General features: G+C 49.4%; 1 protein-coding gene across 2 annotated transcripts in view; it reads left to right on the top strand.

The window, feature by feature from the left end:
* The first annotated feature begins 854 nt into the window (after positions 1-854).
* Positions 855-17,239, top strand: part of DRD2 (dopamine receptor D2) — a 62,431-nt gene continuing 46,046 nt past the window's right edge. For both annotated transcript variants that reach the window (XM_053594324.1, XM_053594323.1), the window contains exon 1: positions 855-1,177. The gene's annotated coding sequence lies outside the window, so the exon portion shown is untranslated. The remainder of the gene's footprint in view (positions 1,178-17,239) is intronic.

Genomic DNA, 17,239 nt, shown 5'->3' with positions numbered 1-17,239 from the left:
TGCTGTGCCATCCTCTCCCCTTGGGGAAGTGGTTTTTCTCCTTCAATGCCTAGTCCGGTGAGGTCTTGCTTTTTTGTGCTTTTACAGCACCCTTTGGGCCACAAGTATGTGGTATGATTCTTCCCTGGAGGTCTCCTCTCTGGATTAGCAGGGTGTAGGAGCAGGGGTCTGGTTATATTCCTCTCTGTCACCCCGAATCTGACCTAGAGTACGGCAAAGCGAAGACAGAGCTAATTGCTGAAGAAGGAAGAACAAATGGAGAGGAGAAGGTTCTCCTGCGGCCTGAACAAATCTGGTCAGGGTCAGCAGCAGAACGACCCTCACCAACCACCCCCTCCTCACAACCCGCCCTGCACACTTCAGTTTGCAGTCAAAAGTGAGCCGGAACCCCAGAGGCCTCCTTCTGCGTTCCCATCTCTGGGCAACTCCTAGCAGGATTTTACTGCGGAAGAGCCAAGCGGCAGAACTGACCCCAGAGATTCCAAGACCAGAAGTTAGAAAGCGGATCCCTCCTCCTGCTCACCGCACCCCCCGAGTGGACGGGGCCGACGTTAGACCCACATGTGCAGGGTGTTGCTCTGGGTGTGTGGCAGAGCTGTGGGAGGTCGGGGGCTCCGTTCCCGCCTCACACCTGGGGATGGCGGAGTCCCCTACTCCCTCCCTGCCCCCCCCCCCAGGCTGGGGCGGGCCAAGAGGGGCCCAAACAGCTCGGTGGGGCGGGGCGGGGCCTGTCCCAGGGGCGGGGCCCGGGGCGCCTCGTGGCCAAGGGCGGCCCCGCCCCCTCCGCCCGCGCGCCCCGCGCTCCGGCGCCGCGGAGCTGTCCAGCCTCAGTGCCGGAGCCGCAGCCTCCCGCGCGCACCGCGCCGCCTCCGCGCCTCGCCCCGGCGCCGCACTCCCGCCCGCCGGCCCCGCTCCCGGCCCGGCCCCGCCCCGCCCCGCCCCGCCGCGGCCGGTCCACTGCTCCCCGCGGGCCCGAGCCGGCCGAGCGGCTGCCCGCCGGGGCTCTGAACGGCGCGGCGGGGCCGGGAGCCAGGGACCGGACGGCTGAGGAGAGCAGCGGAGGAGACCAGCGGCCCCGGACGGCTGCCGGAGGGGCGGCCGCGCGTGGATGCGGCGGGAGCTGGAAGCCTCGAGCAGCCGGCGCCGTCTCTGCTCCCGGGCGCCCTATGGCTTGAAGGTAAGCACCTGCTAGTGGGCCGAAGGGCAACACCGGCCGCAGCAGGGTCGCGGGGAGGGAGGAGGGAGCTCCGAAGGCGGTGCAGTCGAGACCAGAAGTTTGGCCACTCTGGAGCTGCCTGCCCGGGAGCGCACGCCTGGGGTCGGGCTCTACCCTGACTCTCGGTCGGTCGGGACGCGTGCCGGGGGATGTCCGGAGCCCAGCGGCTGCCACCCCCTCTCCCTCCTCGGTGTCCTTCTCTCCGCCCAGGCGGGAATCCTCGCCCAGCCACGAGCGGGCGCGGCGGAGGCAGCCTCTCTGCGGAGCGCCAGGGGAGAACCTGGCCAAGGGCACTTTCCTCCCGGCCCCCGAGAATGGGAACCCAGAGGGCGCGGCCAGAGTTTCGGACCAACACGGAGGAAGAAGGGTTGGTTTCGGCAACTCAGTATTTGTGCGACCTGGAGACTTTTCAGTTTATAAGGGCCCAAGCCTAGGATAGGGGACAGGCAGGTTCCGGCTCTGCCCCACGCTCTGGTTTGCCTCTGTCCTCGGTTCTGAATTCTCGTCCTTCTCTCTGTTTGAGACCCAGACCCGGAGGGAGGCCACCCACCTGGATGGGAGTGCGGGTGACGGTGGGAGTATTAGTGCAGGGTGACTGTCCGGCTCTGGACTGGACCAAGAGCCCAGCTAGGGCTTGTGCAAGATGCCGCTCTAAGCGCAGACAGAGCGCGGCCCCATCCCTGTCTGCTGCGGGCAGCCTGTGAGCACTTCCTCTGGAAGAGCAGAGGTAAGAGGGCGCGTGTGCGTCTACACAACAGCCTTCGCCATGGACACAAGTCGCAGCACAGCGGCTCCCTAAGGACAGGCCCAGCCACAGGGAAACTGTCTGAGCAAGTCACTGTTACCTTACCTGGCACCCCACTACTTTCTGTTATGGGGCACCTGAGGTTTGAGGAGGTGTGAATCCCTTTCCAGATCCTTCTGAAGATCCAACTATCTCTGGAATTTGACCAGTTTGCAAACCTTTTAGGCTAATCCTTGCTCTTCCCAAGGGAACTAAATGTTCAGCCATTATACCTCTCTTCAGATGCAAACTCCTGCTTACATCTGATTCATCCTGCAGCATTAAGACTACTTTAAAAAATCATTCTTCTCATTTTTCCCCTAGTGCTGATGTTTGATGGGGGTGGGCAGAGGGAAGCCGTGGTCAATGTCAACAATTTTAAGAAAATCAGCAAGCTGGTTTCCTGGGTTCCAGCTCCACTCCCACACTGGACTTCTCTGCTTATTGTTCAAAATGCCTGAAATACGTGGATGTGGAGAAAAGGGAACACTTCTACGCTGCTGGTGGGAATGCAAATGAATACATTCCTTTTGGAAAGATGTTTGGAGAACACTTAGAGATCTAAAAATAGATCTGCCATTCAATCCTATAATTCCTCTACTAGGCATATACCCAGAAGACCAAAAATCACATCATAACAAAGATATTTGTACCAGAATGTTTATTGCAGCCCAATTCATAATTGCTAAGTCATGGAAAAAGCCCAAGTGCCCATCGATCCAGGAATGGATTAATAAATTGTGGTATATGTACACCATGGAATATTATGCAGCCTTAAAGAAAGATGGAGACTTTACCTCTTTCATGTTTACATGGATGGAGCTGGAACATATTCTTCTTAGTAAAGAGTCTCAAGAATGGAAGAAAAAGTATCCAAAGTAAGCCCTACTATGAAACTAATTTATGGCTTTCACATGAAAGCTATAACCCAATTATAACCCAAGAATAGGGGGAAGGGGGAAAGGGAAGTGGGGGGAGGTGAGAGGAGGGAGGGTGATTGGTGGGATTACACCTACGGTGCATCTTACAAGGGTACATGTGAAACTTAGTAAATGTAGAATGTAAATGTCTTAACACAATAACTAAGAAAATGCCAGGAAGGCTATGTTAGCCAGTGTGATGAAAATGTGTCAAACGGTCTATAAAACCAGTGTATGGTGCCCCATGATCTCATTAATATACACAGCTATGATTTAATAAAAAAAAAATGCCTGAAATATTTGTTTGAAGGGGGCTTGATGGCATCACTGAACTCAGAGAGAGAAGAGGTTTGGCCTGGTCATACCTAGAGCAAAATGAGAACTATGGGAATCCCAGCCTTGGTCTTTTAAAGAATATTCTGAGTTCTTTCTACCTTCCCTGTATAGCCTGAGGATGAGAGCTACTTGGAAAATGGGGAGATTTTGATTTGTTGAGGAAGTCTGGGCAGCGTTTATCTAAGGAATTTCTTTTTGGGGGGGCCGGGGTTGGGTTCAAACCTGCCACCCCCTGTATATGGGGCCGGCGCCCTACTCCTTGAGCCACAGGCGCCGCCCTCTCTAAGGTTTTTTAAAAAATAAATTCCCTGGGAAACTGGTTAAAAATGTATATTTTTGCTTCTTCCCGGTAAAACTGCTGAATGAGACTCTCAAGCGGGGGCTAGGAAATTATATTTTAACAATATTTCTGGGTGATTCATAGGTACACTGAATTAGGAAATCATCCCTCAAAAAGCAAGGCTCCTTAGAGCATCTGTATAAATTTTATTCTATTTTGAAAATTGAAATCAGGTTTATTTTACGTAAACTTGGTGGCACATATCCTGGCAGAGATAATCTTTTGAAAACGTAAAGGTGCATTTTTAAGTTAAAGGAATCATATGATTTGGCAACCATTTGCTGATATCTAAAATATACCCAAATTTCATATATTTTGAATTTATAAAATTAAGGCTTTTTATCTCTTCCTTTGTCTACTGAAGTCATATTCATTAAGTTTTTCAACTTAATGGGACTGTTGGTGGAAGAACCATCCCTTGATTCAATTCTTTTGTTGCAATTAAAGGTGCAATCCAGCTCTCTCTCCCCCAGGATCCTCCTGGGCCTTCCTTCTTTCTAAAATAGATTTTGGCCCTTTTAGAAATCACCAATAAAGCTTCTGGTTAACTTCTGTAAAGACTAAGTGCCTCACTCGGGGGGCCAACCCCGTGTTCCCCCTCCCCTTCCCTCTGAGTGAGTTATTGTCTGTCTTTATGCATGTGCTGTGATCTGTTAACCTAACTGCTCCTGAAATGCCAAGGAGTGATTAGTTCAGCCTAGTAGCACGTCATGTTCCCCAAGGCTGATAGCCACTCGTGCCCTGCTGCCAGTGACATATTGACTGTATTGATTTGGTTCTTGTGCTCCATAAGCTAGGAAGCTTGTAGGGGTGAAAAGGCCAGCAACGTTGCGGATGGGCTAGTATGTCTTCCGTCTTCACCTGCAAGGCTGGATTATTTCTGTCTGGAACATGCCATTATAATCTGGAAATGATGTAGGAGAAACCCTCTCTTCTTCCTCTTATGCCATGGGAAGCAATAGGGACCTGGGATCTCCTCAGAAATATGACCTCATATACCTCTGAGATTGTCCTCCTGAAGCCAGATTGGTCTGAGGTCACCATTTTCTGGGTAAATAAGTGTAATGGGGAAAGATTCACGGACTCTGGCGGAAGAAAGTCATCTCCATCTCCCCTGCAAGCGAAAGTTGAATGTTGGTTAAGGAAGAAGTGTGGCTGTGAAGGTGGCACCGGATATGTGCGTGTGTACACGCATGCACACACATGTGTGTGTAGCCCAGGAGGGGCAGGTGTACTGAAAACTTCTTGAGCCAACCCATCTCTTCTAGTGACTCCTGTTTTCTGCCACACACCCCCCACCCCCACTTCTCTCTCCCATTGTGGTTTAATACCTACAAATCTCTGGCAGTGAAGGTGATGAGAATCCTATGAAAGGAGATGAGAATCAAAGTTGAGGTTTTATAAGGCCAGGACCCCAAAGCCGTACTTATAGTATCTTCCAGAATCAGACTGTATGTCAGCAGGTCATAGTAATCTAAGATTTGAGGTCTTGAAAATAACAGCAGCCGTGTGGTTCACATTTGCTCTGAAACATAGTCTATAGGACTTTAGATGCTTAGATTATTTGCACCCCTCAGAGGTCATCCTGGATGCCCTGACTCCAAACAGGGAGTCAGAAATACACTGTGGTCTTTATTTTAAAATTCTCTTAAAAAAGAATGTTGTAAACTTTCTACTTTCTGGGCACCAGGATTAGACTCAGCAACCAAAACTTCTCCTTCCTGCCAGGAGCTCTGCTTAGCAGAGGAGCATCGGGCATACGGGACACCCTTGGAAACCACAGGCAGCAGAAAGGGCACATCTTGGTTCAGCTTCTCTGCAGGCACCCTCCTCTGTAGGTGGCCTCTTACTTAGCAGAACCCGGCACCATTCCCCACTCACCTCCAATAAGGCATCTTGTGGCCCTGAGAGGACTCTAAGGTTTGGCTTTGGGATTATTTATAAACCTTCAGCTCTCCAAGATACAAAATGGAGCCACTGAGGATGTGCAAAGTGCTTATTTACCAAATTTGGGAAGCAGACTTACATAATCTTCAGCCTTTTTAATTACTCTACTAGTATTAGAATCCAATGTTAGTATACCCTGCCTCTCACCTGTCCCATCACCAGTAACTGAAGATTACATTCTCATTTTTTTAAATAGTAGAATCATATCTAAATGCATACGCTTGGAAAATAGCTTGACTATAGTGTCAGTTCACGGAGATGGAGGAGTAATAAAGCTACAAGATGCTGCCACTTAATTTGTTTCAGTTTGGGAAAGGACAGAAACCTGTCCTCTTAATTAATTGCTCATTTCCTTCTGGTCTCTTTCACCCCAATCTGATAAATGGGTAAAATGACACCCTGGGTAGTCGGGGTACCCCTGGAAGGGCTCAGCCTCTTTTCCCCTATTAGACGGGGGAATGTTTCTCTGCAGAGGAACCAAGGCTCCAGGGTACAGGGAGGAGCCAGAGATGACGCACTGGGGTTTGGGACTCCCTCCTCCCTTGGCCAGGAGAGGCCGTGCTGCTTCGGTGTTCCAAGCTCAGAGGGCTAGAGGTTGCTGGGGCATTGAGGGGAGTATGGGGCAGTGTACGGAGGTAGGAGCAGAGGAGAAGTAGATGCTCAGGGCCCTCAGGAGAGGCTGAACATACACTGAATGCAGGCGTAAGTTTAGTGCAGTTTGGGCAATTTTGTCATAATCTGATGGCACCTGCAAGGATTTTCATTTTTTCTGGGAAGAGATGAGGAAATTCTTTGCTATCAGCAGGGATGGGGAGGAAGGAGGACCCCTGGCTTTCCCTGGAGCCCTCTGAGTAATGTCAGCCTGTTTCCAGACAGAGGATGGTAAGTGAAGTCAGGCAGACTCAGCTCCCACGGGACCCCATCAGTAGGCCTGCAGACAGCCTGGGCAGTCCTACCTTCTCAGAAGCTGCCACTCAGTACAGAACTGCAGCTGTGGCCCCAGCCGTACTCCCCTGTGTAAGTCTGCATAGCCAAATGTGTCCTGGGGCCCATTGGTTTGTCACTGGGCTTCTTCAGAACGTGCCCGCCCCTGCCTTGCTGTTATTGTTTGGGTTCTAAGTGGCCCAGCAGGAGGAAGACATTAGAAATGAAATTCTTTTTGTTACACGCTGTATAATTGCCTCCACTCCTTCCTGTTACCCCAGGCAGCACCATCACTAGCAATTCCCAGGAACCCTTGGACTGGGAGAGTGGCTTACTCTCAGGCTTCTTTAGAACCCTGCTTTTGACAAGTGGCTCTGCTCACCAGTCCCTCCAGTCGCCGGCCTCATCATCATAACAGCCAACATTTATCGTGCACTTGCTGTGCGCAAGGCACTGCGTTCAGCACTTGACATGTGTTTTTCATTTCAACTCCTGATCCTGCAACAATGCTGTGAAATAGGAACTCTTATTATCCCCTTTTTGCAGAGGAAGAAGCATGGCCTTAGAGAGGTAAGTGGCTTGCACAAGGTCATGTGATGAGAATGTGTAGGGTGGAGATTCAAAACCAAACTGTCTTGCACTAGAACAATAGCTGTCTCTAATGAACTATTTCATAGTACTTCTGTAATGAACTGAAGTGGCAATGAACTTCACGTAGGATACCAAGAAAAAGAAGAGGGAAATAAACAGCAGAGGGAGAAGGATGGATGAAACAATGCCATGGGATTCTTAAATTCGAGGACCAGCAAAGAAGTGTTATTCTGGGATCACTGTGAATCTGGGTCCCTCTGGATGAAGTGCACTGGGCATGAACCTCAGCGAGCAATGGGAGCAGAGGGAAAGAGGGTCAACTAAGCCTTCCGATCTGTGGATCTGTGGGGAGAGGAGGACAAGAGGTGTGAGTTCATCATCCGCCGAGTGGTGTGGAACTCTGATGACATCACCTTCTGGCCCACATCTCTTTGAGGTAAAAGACAAGAGCCAAATTTCTGCCAATTGCTTTCTTACCACTAACGAATACAAACTTATTACATCTTCAATGTACTGGATTTTACAGGGAGGTGCGGGGTGGCATGCCCTGGGATCCTGGGCAAACACAAGAGTGGCTCATGAGAGTTCCTTCTAAAAACAGGGACTTTTCTGGTGGACGGGGGCAGGAAGGCCCTGGGAGAACCTAGGCAGGGCACTTAATCTGTGCCTCAGCTTTTTCAGGCACAAAATAAGATAACCCTTTTTACACTGCCCAACCGATGCAATTCCTAAGATGTGACAGCACCGAAGACTCCACTACAATGGTCTAATAATGGCATTTGTCTTGTAATAAGCTAGAAGGCTTCTAGACTATCATTGAACCTCACCAAGAAGTTTATAAATGATACGTACCAATATCTAGTCTTTTATTTAAACCCTTTTAAAAACAACAGAGTGTTAAGCCTGTGGGCAATGGAATTAGACTCCCAGAATTTGAACTCTGGCATTTACTAGCAATGTGACCGTGAACAAGCTGACTGACCTTGATCACCTTGGATCTCTCATCTGTAGGTGGATGTTTATACCAACCTCATTTGCTTATCTCTATTAATTAAGGTAAAAGAGATAAGATATTTCAAAGAGTTCCTAGCAAAAGTGAGCTCTCCATAAGTGTTAATTATAATGATTGTTATTGTTAATAAGTAATAAACTTCGATAAGAAACTTAATGCAACATCTGAAATTATGTTTCTAAAACTTCTAAGAATTCGAGCTTCCACTTCTTATTCTGTCACTTATCTGCATCACATTTCTTTGGCTCTCACCTGTCAGCAGCTCTTACTCATCTTGAGTGAGAGAGGGCTTCAAATTGTTTGTCATCCCTTAAATTAGGTGCGGCTGAATTCATTCCTTGAGCCAGGAAGAGGCGTTGGTCTTCCTGGTGATACATTTTCGTGGCCTGATTTTCCTTCCTCGTTTCTTGGGTCCCTTCATCTACTTCCTGGTTGCATCTTCCCAACTGGCAGTGTCACATGGTGCCCTGCTCTCTGGCACAGGATGCTTTTTATTAAAAATAAAAAAAAACTAAGGAGAACGTACTGGTATACAAGGACAAGGAGACTTTTCCACCCTTTTCCTAAACTAAGAGGGATAAAGAACTTCACACTGAGCAGATCTCCAAAGCTGATGGAGATATATAATCTTCATCTTCTGGGGTCATTAATGATGCCATCGTATTTTTGGATAAAATATGGTCCTCCCTGAGAAAAGGGGATGGAACACATTAGTTCTGCCCCTGAGACCCTCCAATACAGAAAGCCTTTTTCTTTATCTAGGAATCCTTCCTTGGAGAGGACTCTGTTGTAATTGACCGGCTGATTACAAATGCTCCCTGCTTAGTGACAGTGGGGGAGGGTGCTGCAGGTGTCCTGTTCCCAGCTCATCTTCTCCAGGTCACTGCTTTTTGGACTGTGTACTCTTTCAACTTTTTCATTCATTGGTGCCAGGGTCAACAAGACAAGCAGAAACCAGCATCCAGGGTCCCAAGCAGAGGATGTCAAGGCCCCCAAAGAGGGTCCATGTCTCCATACCCATTTTTCCTTGCACAATGTGTAGAGTTGAAGGTCTGGGATCACTTTGTGTGACTCATGGAGCAAAATCTCCCCTGTGGCCAGTCTTCTTGTGTAGTGTCATCTTAATGATAATCTGTCACTTGTGCACTTCTTAACTTCCCCACCGGACTGTGAGCTCCCTGAAGCTCAGAATTTGTCTCATACTTCTTTGGCAACTATTATAGTCTAAGATGATGCTGATCACTTGGTCGTCACTGAAATCATTGAGCAAGTGAGAGGATGAAGGACTGTTAGAGGGAAGGGCAGGTGAAGGATGGCTGACTCATCCAGAGCCATACTCTCTCTATTTACTTGAAGCCCAGCAGCAGTGTGTGGTTGTGTCTGAGCTAATCCCCACTAGAGGTATCTAGTGGATCAGCAAGGTGCTTTCTGCCTTCTCCCTTTCATCCTCAAACAGCACTGTCTGGCTGTCATCATCCAGGACTACGTACAGATTGGCTGGAAAATTTTCACAGTTATCATAGGGCTTGACAGTGGGAGGACATTGAATAGTTAGAGCCTGCTTCAATCAGACACACACATAGAGAAGAAGGTCTGGGGTTTGGGAAACATGTACAAGTGTTTGTGTTCAAGTCAGCTTGGGGACCTGAATATAGGTAGGATAGAACAGTTATTGGGAGGATGTGGTTGGTGCTCTGGGTGGTTTCTATGTTTTGAAGCTGGGATTTAAAGTTTGGTGAACTGGCCTGACCCTTAGTTTAAAAGATAAAGATGAGCATCCTGAGATTCTCCAAAAGCAGCAACAGTTTGAACCTGTCTTTCCCCAAAGCATCTCTAAGAAGTGGGACTACATCTCTGTTTATGTGCGGTTATTCCGTATAACGAAGTGATTTGGAGGATGTACTCAGAAGCCAGAGTGATGTCGGCTCAGAGCTTTCTTCCATGGGTGATGAGCTGCCTGACCCCTATCAAGTTACTGTAACCCCTTTGAGAGGTTTTTCCCTCTCCGTAAGACAGATGACCGTGTGCTTATCTGACAGGGTTTGTGCAAATGAATGAGTCATGCATGTCAAGTGCGGGTCCCAGCACCTGACACGTGGGAAGCTTTCAAAAAAATTCACTGCCACTATTTTTATTATAAATATCAGTAGGTATGGAAATGTCCATAGGACCCTTCCCAATCTGTGCTCCTAATTTTATCTTCTCTCTTATGGAGGAAGAAAAGACATCCTTGCAGAAAGCTAATTAGACAAGGTGGCACTAGAGTCATGGAGAGGGCCAGCTGTGGAAGGTTCCAGTGTCACACAGCAAGGGAGTAGGAGGCTGGGATTAGAACTCCCTTCTGTCCAGGGTTTTCCTCTGTACCCTGCTGTCCTCAGGTCAGAGCCTGGAGCACTGAAGGAGCCCAGGGCTGAAGAGTGGAATGAGGAGGCATAGGCCAGGGCCAGGCTATGATCCTTGAAGTCTCAAGAAGGATGCTGGACTCCATGCTGAGGGAAATGAGAAGCCATTTTGAAGGACTGGGTTTTAAACAGGGAAATGACTCCATTGATTTGATTTGCATTAAAACAAAACAAAACAAAACAAAACAGTGACTGCTCTATGGGGAAACTGATTATAGACACAAGCCTGGAGGAGGAATGGCTAGAGAAGTTTCCAGTTGTCCAGGACAGTGGTGCTGGCACCTGGGCCAGGGAGTGGGAAGGCATGAATGTCTGAAAAGACATTTCAAGTTCCCCAGAACTCAGTGATTGACAAGCTATGGGGGATGAGAGGAGGGAAGACGCAAGGTGATTTAAGGACAGTGAAAGAAGAGAATGATGTTGGTCAAAGAATGTGAATATTGGGCCAGAAATCTAAACCAGGTGGAAATTAAAGTCAAGACAGGCTGTGGCTGTGAGGGTGGAAATGGAAGAAGCAGACTGGTGGTGTTGCTGAAGTCAGAGCTGGCATCCTGCCATTGATTGTGTGATCAAGCTTGGGGACAGAGGCTATGGGGTTGCAGTGTGGGGAAACCAAATTTATGCCTTCTGAGAGGAGCAGTCCTGGCTGCTGGGGGGCCCAGGAGGCAATCATGGGAGAAGGTGATTGAAGTAGATGGTGCACTGGGAGGCAGGCTGCGGTGGGCAGCTGATTCTACACAAGTTGATGGTGTGACTTGGGCTGGACTGGAAGATAGCATGCTGGGTATGAGGGGCTTCCGTGAAGGAGGAGCGAGGACAGTGACAAAGTGTGATAGCGAGGGCATGGATAGGCAGTGTGCACCTCAAAGGAGCAGGGTCTTTACACAAGGACGTGGGGCGGGGTGGGACGTACCTCCTGGAGACGGCAGAGGAATCACTGAGTGGGGAGGGAGGGCCACTGCTGCCTCACGGGACACATCTCCCTTCCCCATCTCATCTTCCTGCTCTTCCCTTCTTCTCCCTCCCCTTTCTCTCCTTATCTACAGAAAGTGGGAGAGAAAGAGGAGGGAGAAAGGAGGGTGGTGAGAGGGTGTAAAGACCTGGATGAGAGAGATGCAGGGAGGAGGAAAAGAGGTGGACCTGTTGGCACATGTGGTCCCTCTGCTCCCAGTGTACCAGAGCGAGCCTAGGTTAGCATGTTGTCTTCTCTGCCTGAAGGTGCCAGCTCTGAATCTTAAAGGCAAACTCCCACTCAGCATTTGAAACTGAGCACAGGCATCACCTTCTCTAGAAAGTCTTCCCTGATTTTCCCACCTGCCTGGGCTAGAGTCTCCTACACGCCCCTGGCATGCGGTGCTGAACTGTGGGCTGCTGGCTGTAATTGCCTTTTAACTGCTGTGCTTCCTCCACTAGATGGTAAACTCCTTGGAGGTGGGGAATGGAGTCCTCACCCCTCTAGGCCCAGGGGTGAGCACTCTGCACTGCACACAGTGGGACTGTCATTAGGGAGCCTCCCCGCTCCCACCCAAACACACAAGGACAGCATCACTCGCTGTGCTCTACTCATCCTTGAGAAGACTGAGATCCCAGGACATCAAGGCTGGGAAGACCCTCAAGGACCCAGGCTAGCTCTTCATGTTTGAAGGAGAAAATCGTGCTCAGAGAGGGAAGCCACATGCTGACGTCCCCCAGCTGCTGAGCAGTTGGCCAGTCACAGACCCATCAGCCACCCTGCCCGTTCCCACCGCACCAAACCAGCACCCTGCCCCAGGCCCAGTAGCCAGAGATGGTGGTCACCACACTGTGCGGCCTCAGGTACTACACGGAGAATATCCCCAATTTAACCAGCTCCAAAAATCATCCTCTTACATTTTCTTCTCATTTCTGAGTCCAAAATTGTTGATCTGGTGACCTTTATTACTCAGCTCTTCTTCACTGCGTGGGAAATACAGGTAAGTGGAATGCAGTGGACCAGGCTCGTCCTCGTATATTTTGAGAGGTTCGATACTGTGTCTGCAGAGCCCCCCAGTATTCCCATTTTCTTACAGGAAAGCAGATTGTGGGCAACTTGGTGCACACAAATGACATGCAAAAGCTCTCTGAATACTGTTTCATCATCATTTATAATAACATAATAAGGCGTGCTGGCTACTCCTACATTATCCGTCAGACCTTAGGGCCTGGGCAGCAAGGAGAGGGCCAGGAGAAAGGGGAGTTCCCAGGCCCTCACCAGCCCATACCCGGCAGACTGTAGGATGTCCGTAAATACTGCCACATGCATGAATGAGGGAATGAATGAATCCTGTACTCTTGCAGAGCAGCCTGAGATTTGCTCAAAAGCACGTGGAGTAGAATGGCTGCAAGCCCACATGGGATCCCAGAGCCCCAGGCCATCAAGGTCTCCAGTGGGTGAGGGAGGGTGAGGAGACTTTTGCAGAGCTCGCAGCCACATGCCTTAAACACGTAGGCCCACATAAATTTGGGAAATGTCTTCATTTTCTGTGGCTGCTGGAACAAAGTTCCACAAAGTGAGTGGGTTAAAGCAATAGAGACTTATTCTCTCACAGTTCTGCAGGCCAGAAGTTCAGGATCAAGGTGCCAGCAGGGCCCTGGTCCTCGGCAGGGAATCTTGCCTTACCTCTTCCAGCTTTTCTGGCTTCTGACATCTCCTGGACCTCCCTGGCATGGGGCAGCATCACTCCAGTCCCTGCCTTCATCTTCACATGGTAATTTTCTCCCCACGTCTGTCTTCTCTCCCCTTCTTATAAGGATCCCAGGCATTGATGCTGGGCCCACTCTAACCCAGTATAATTCCATCACAATCCTTAACTAGTTGTATCTGCAAAGACCCTATTTCCACATAAGCTCACATTCTGAGGTTCCAGGTAGACATGACTTCTGGGATGGGGAGGAGGGATGCTGCCCCCGATGGACACTTCCTGCCTTGTTGGCTTCTGGTCCTTTAGCTTCCTCTGGCACAGGGCTGTTTCTTTCCCAGTCACCTGCTTGGGAACAGCGGCCCACTCATCTGATTGAAGCTTCGTCTTCTGAGTTAGAAGGCAAATGGGGACGAGAAAGAAGGCAATTAGCACAACTGGGACTCAGGATTAAAAGGGATTCACTGACCTGCTGGCACAATGGTCAGTACAGGGGAAAGCAAGAAGAGTTTGGAGGAAGAGAAGGAAAGGAAGGGGTCCCCTGAAAGTTCCAGAAAGGGACGGCCCGTGAGAACCTGGATTGTAGGGACACTTGAGCACCAGCCCAGTGAGGGTGGTGGCTGAGTGCACATGTTAAGTGCCTTATATAATCCTAAGGAACTCGGGGATGTGAAGCTGTTCACTCAATGTTCATTCTGCACCCATTTGTTAAATGCCTCCATGCACCAGGGTCTCAGACTAATGCCCCAGTTTCACAGATGAGACCTCTGAGGCTTCAGTGGGCTGAGTGAGCTACCCAAGGTCTCTCTCTAATGCTCAGCACCTCTCAGGTGGCCAGTCTGCCACGGGGATCCCTGATCTCTGCCAGGGACTAGTAACAATAGCAACCTCCGTGTCTGGACAGGGCTCCAGCATACAAGCGTGTATTCACAGCATGTACGCACAGCATGAATTTCCAGAAGTCATTTCACTGCTGCTCCCTGATGTGGTGGGGTGGAGGCAGGGGTGGGAGGGCTTAAGGGAAGCCCTGGGATCTGCATTCCCTGTAGAGGAGAAGATCAAGGAGCTCTCAGAAACTAACAAGGACTCACTCTATGAAACAAGCCCTAGACCCCGAGCCCCATCACTAAGCTTGCTCTATTGGCCAGTCAGTCCAGTCTGCAAGGCCAAGGCTGGTGGTGCTAGGCGGTCTTCTGGGCCCTTGCAAAGAAGGAGCCCATGGCCTTGCAGGTTTACCTTCCTAGAGTCCTGCCATAGCACCCCTCGTGCCAACATTTGGAGCTGCCTATAGCATCTCCCTCTGGGGCTATGTTGTCAGAGCCCGGCCTCCTGGTCTTCCAGTCTGGGTGCTGGTCTGTGATGATCTGGTCCCTGGCAGATGCTTAGTAATTGCATGCTGAATGACTAGAGCAAGTCATCTACTCGTGGTGCCAGGGGACGAAGCATGTCAGGGAAGGGAGTGTAGGATATTCCTAAGGAGCTATCCTCAGTCCATCTTCGAGACCTGAGGCCTCAGAGGCTCTGTCTGGGACTTGGCTTGAGGCCTGTGTAGCTTCCCAGGTGCCCAGCACACCGGGGCCTCCCTGCTTCTCTGGCTTTCATCCTCTTCATCCTTGAGCAGCTCCCTGCCCTGCAAGGCATCTCCCCACACCCTGTCTCCATGGCGATGTCACAGCTGCAGGAGCTGGTGGTCCTGGTAGGGAAGAGGAGAAAAGAGCAGCGACAGAGCACATGTGGCCAGCAGTGTCCATGTGCTCTCTGGAGGCCAGGAAGCTGCCCATACCACAGGCTGATAGCGAGGAGTGACTGGCTGGGGGACCCCACTGCAGAGCCTCCCAACATTCTTTGGTCTGGAAAAAGAGCTCTTGAGCAACAGGTGGAGTCTCTGTCCCCATAGGGCTTATGGAGGCTGACAATTCAGGCATCACCCTGGGGGTGAGGGGGGATCGTAGCCGGTGTGGCGCGTTACAGACCCCAGGGTCTCTGTAGCACAGGAAAGCTTACTCATCTGTGTGTCCCCATGTTCTCCCCTCCCCCGTTTTTCCCTGTCCCTGAGGCAGCTCACAAGTGCTGCTGGGGCTAGGTAGGGCGGGGCACAGGCAGCACCCAGGCGAGGGTGGGGTGCCACTCAGGGTACCCCACAAACAGCTGCTGGTGGGTCTGGCCCTGGAGCAGCCCCACGGGGGAGCTGGAATAATGGTGGGAATGAGCAGCTTGTCTGAGACGTTTGATTTGATGGTGCCGCTAATGAGAGCTGCTGTGTTTCTGTCCACCAGATACAGAGATCCAGGAAAGCCTAATAGAATGGACCCTCAGAAAGCAAAGAAACAAAAGCTTGAGAGGGAAGCCACTAGGTTCCTGCCAGACCCAGAGCCCTATTCCTGGGGTCTTGCTGCCCAGTTTTCTGGGGATTTAGCAATCTGCTGATTTGCTGGCTTCCTTTCTTTTTAGGGGGAGGGTTAGTAGGGGTATTTTTTATTGATGCATAATAGTTGTATGTAGTTTGAGGGGTACACATGATATTTTTATACATGCATATAATGTGTAGGGATCAAATCAGGGTAATTGGGATATTCACTTCCTTAAACATTTACCTTTGCTTTCTGTTGGGAACGTTCCAGTTCTTCTAACTATTTTGAATCACATGATACATTACTGTTAACTGTAGTCAATCTAATATACTATTAAACACAAGATCGTATTCCTTCTATCTAACTGTACTTTTGTACCCATTAATCAACTTCTCTCCCCCACTTTCCAGCCTTTGGTAACTATCATTCTACTCTCTACTTCCATGAGATCCACTTTTTTTTTTTTTAAAGAAGCTGCTCCTGAGCTTTCTTTCTATGCAAACTGGACGCATGTGGACCTTTATCATGGTCTCTAGAGTCTGGAGTCCTAGGTTCTAGTCTAGGTTCTGTCACCCTAATTGTGACTTAAGTATATTTTATATTTAATTTTTCTTGTCCTCTGATTATTTTTTTTCCTTCAGATAGGGTCTCACTCTGTCACCTGGGCTAGAATACAGAGGTATCATCATAGCTCGCTGCAACCTCAAACACCAGGGCACAAGTGATCCTCCTGCCTCAGCCTCCTGTGTAGCTGGGACTACAGGTGTGTGCCACCGCCCCTGGATAATTTTTTAAATTTTTTTTTAGAGATAGAATCTCGTTCTTGCTCAGGCTGGTCTCAAACTTCTGACCTCAAGTGATCCTCCCACCTTGGCTTCCCAGAGTACTGGGATCATGTGAACCAGCAAGCCTGGCTAATATCTTGTTCTGAAATGGTAGGGGTGGATTGGATGAAGTCCCTTCCAGCATTAACAGACAATGACCACCAACAGCTGTTCTTGGTCTACATCTTTTTACCCAAAGCTGCTTCTGAGGATCACAAATCTTGCTTTAAAACACATATGCTGGGCAGCTACTGTGGCTCAGTGAGTAGGGTGTCAGCCCCATATACCGAGGATGGTGGGTTCGAACCTGTCTCTGGCCAAACTGCAACAACAAAAAAAAATAGCCACGCGTTGTGGCAGGCACCTGTAGTCCCAGCTACTTGGGAGGCTGAGGCAAGAGAATCACCTAAGCCCAAGAGCTGGAGGTTGCTGTGAGCTGTGACGCCACTGCACTCTACTGAGGGTGACAAAGTGAGACTCTGACTCTAAAAGAAAAAAACACATATGCTATTAAGGTGTTCATTTTATAAGCAAATGATTTCTTGCCTATAGTAGTATTCAATTTAGTCACGTTAACAATATCCATCACTTTTAAATACTGACTATGCTATCTGCGTTATAAACATCATTTTTAATCTTGTGGCAGCCATAAAAGACAGGAATTTTTATTCCCATTTTATAGTTGAGCAAACTGAGGCTCCGAGATTGAAGTAAATGTACTGAAGATCATACAGGCAGTAAGAACCGAAACAGTTATTTAAGCCCAGCTCTGTCTGCTACAATAAACCTGTGTTGCCCCAAATTATATTCAGTTCTGTATGCTAAGTTTAACTTCTTCACTTTCACTACAGTATATACCACAATGTGTTGGGATGACTTGCCTCTTTATTCCCCTCCCCCTTACTGTCCCCAGCTTAGGTGAATAAGGGCATCTT

Source organism: Nycticebus coucang, chromosome 6, assembly GCF_027406575.1.
Source record: "Nycticebus coucang isolate mNycCou1 chromosome 6, mNycCou1.pri, whole genome shotgun sequence".
NCBI classification, from domain to species: domain Eukaryota; kingdom Metazoa; phylum Chordata; class Mammalia; order Primates; family Lorisidae; genus Nycticebus; species Nycticebus coucang.
Note: the sequence above shows the minus strand (reverse complement) of the source record. Positions and strands in the feature narration are given on the sequence as shown.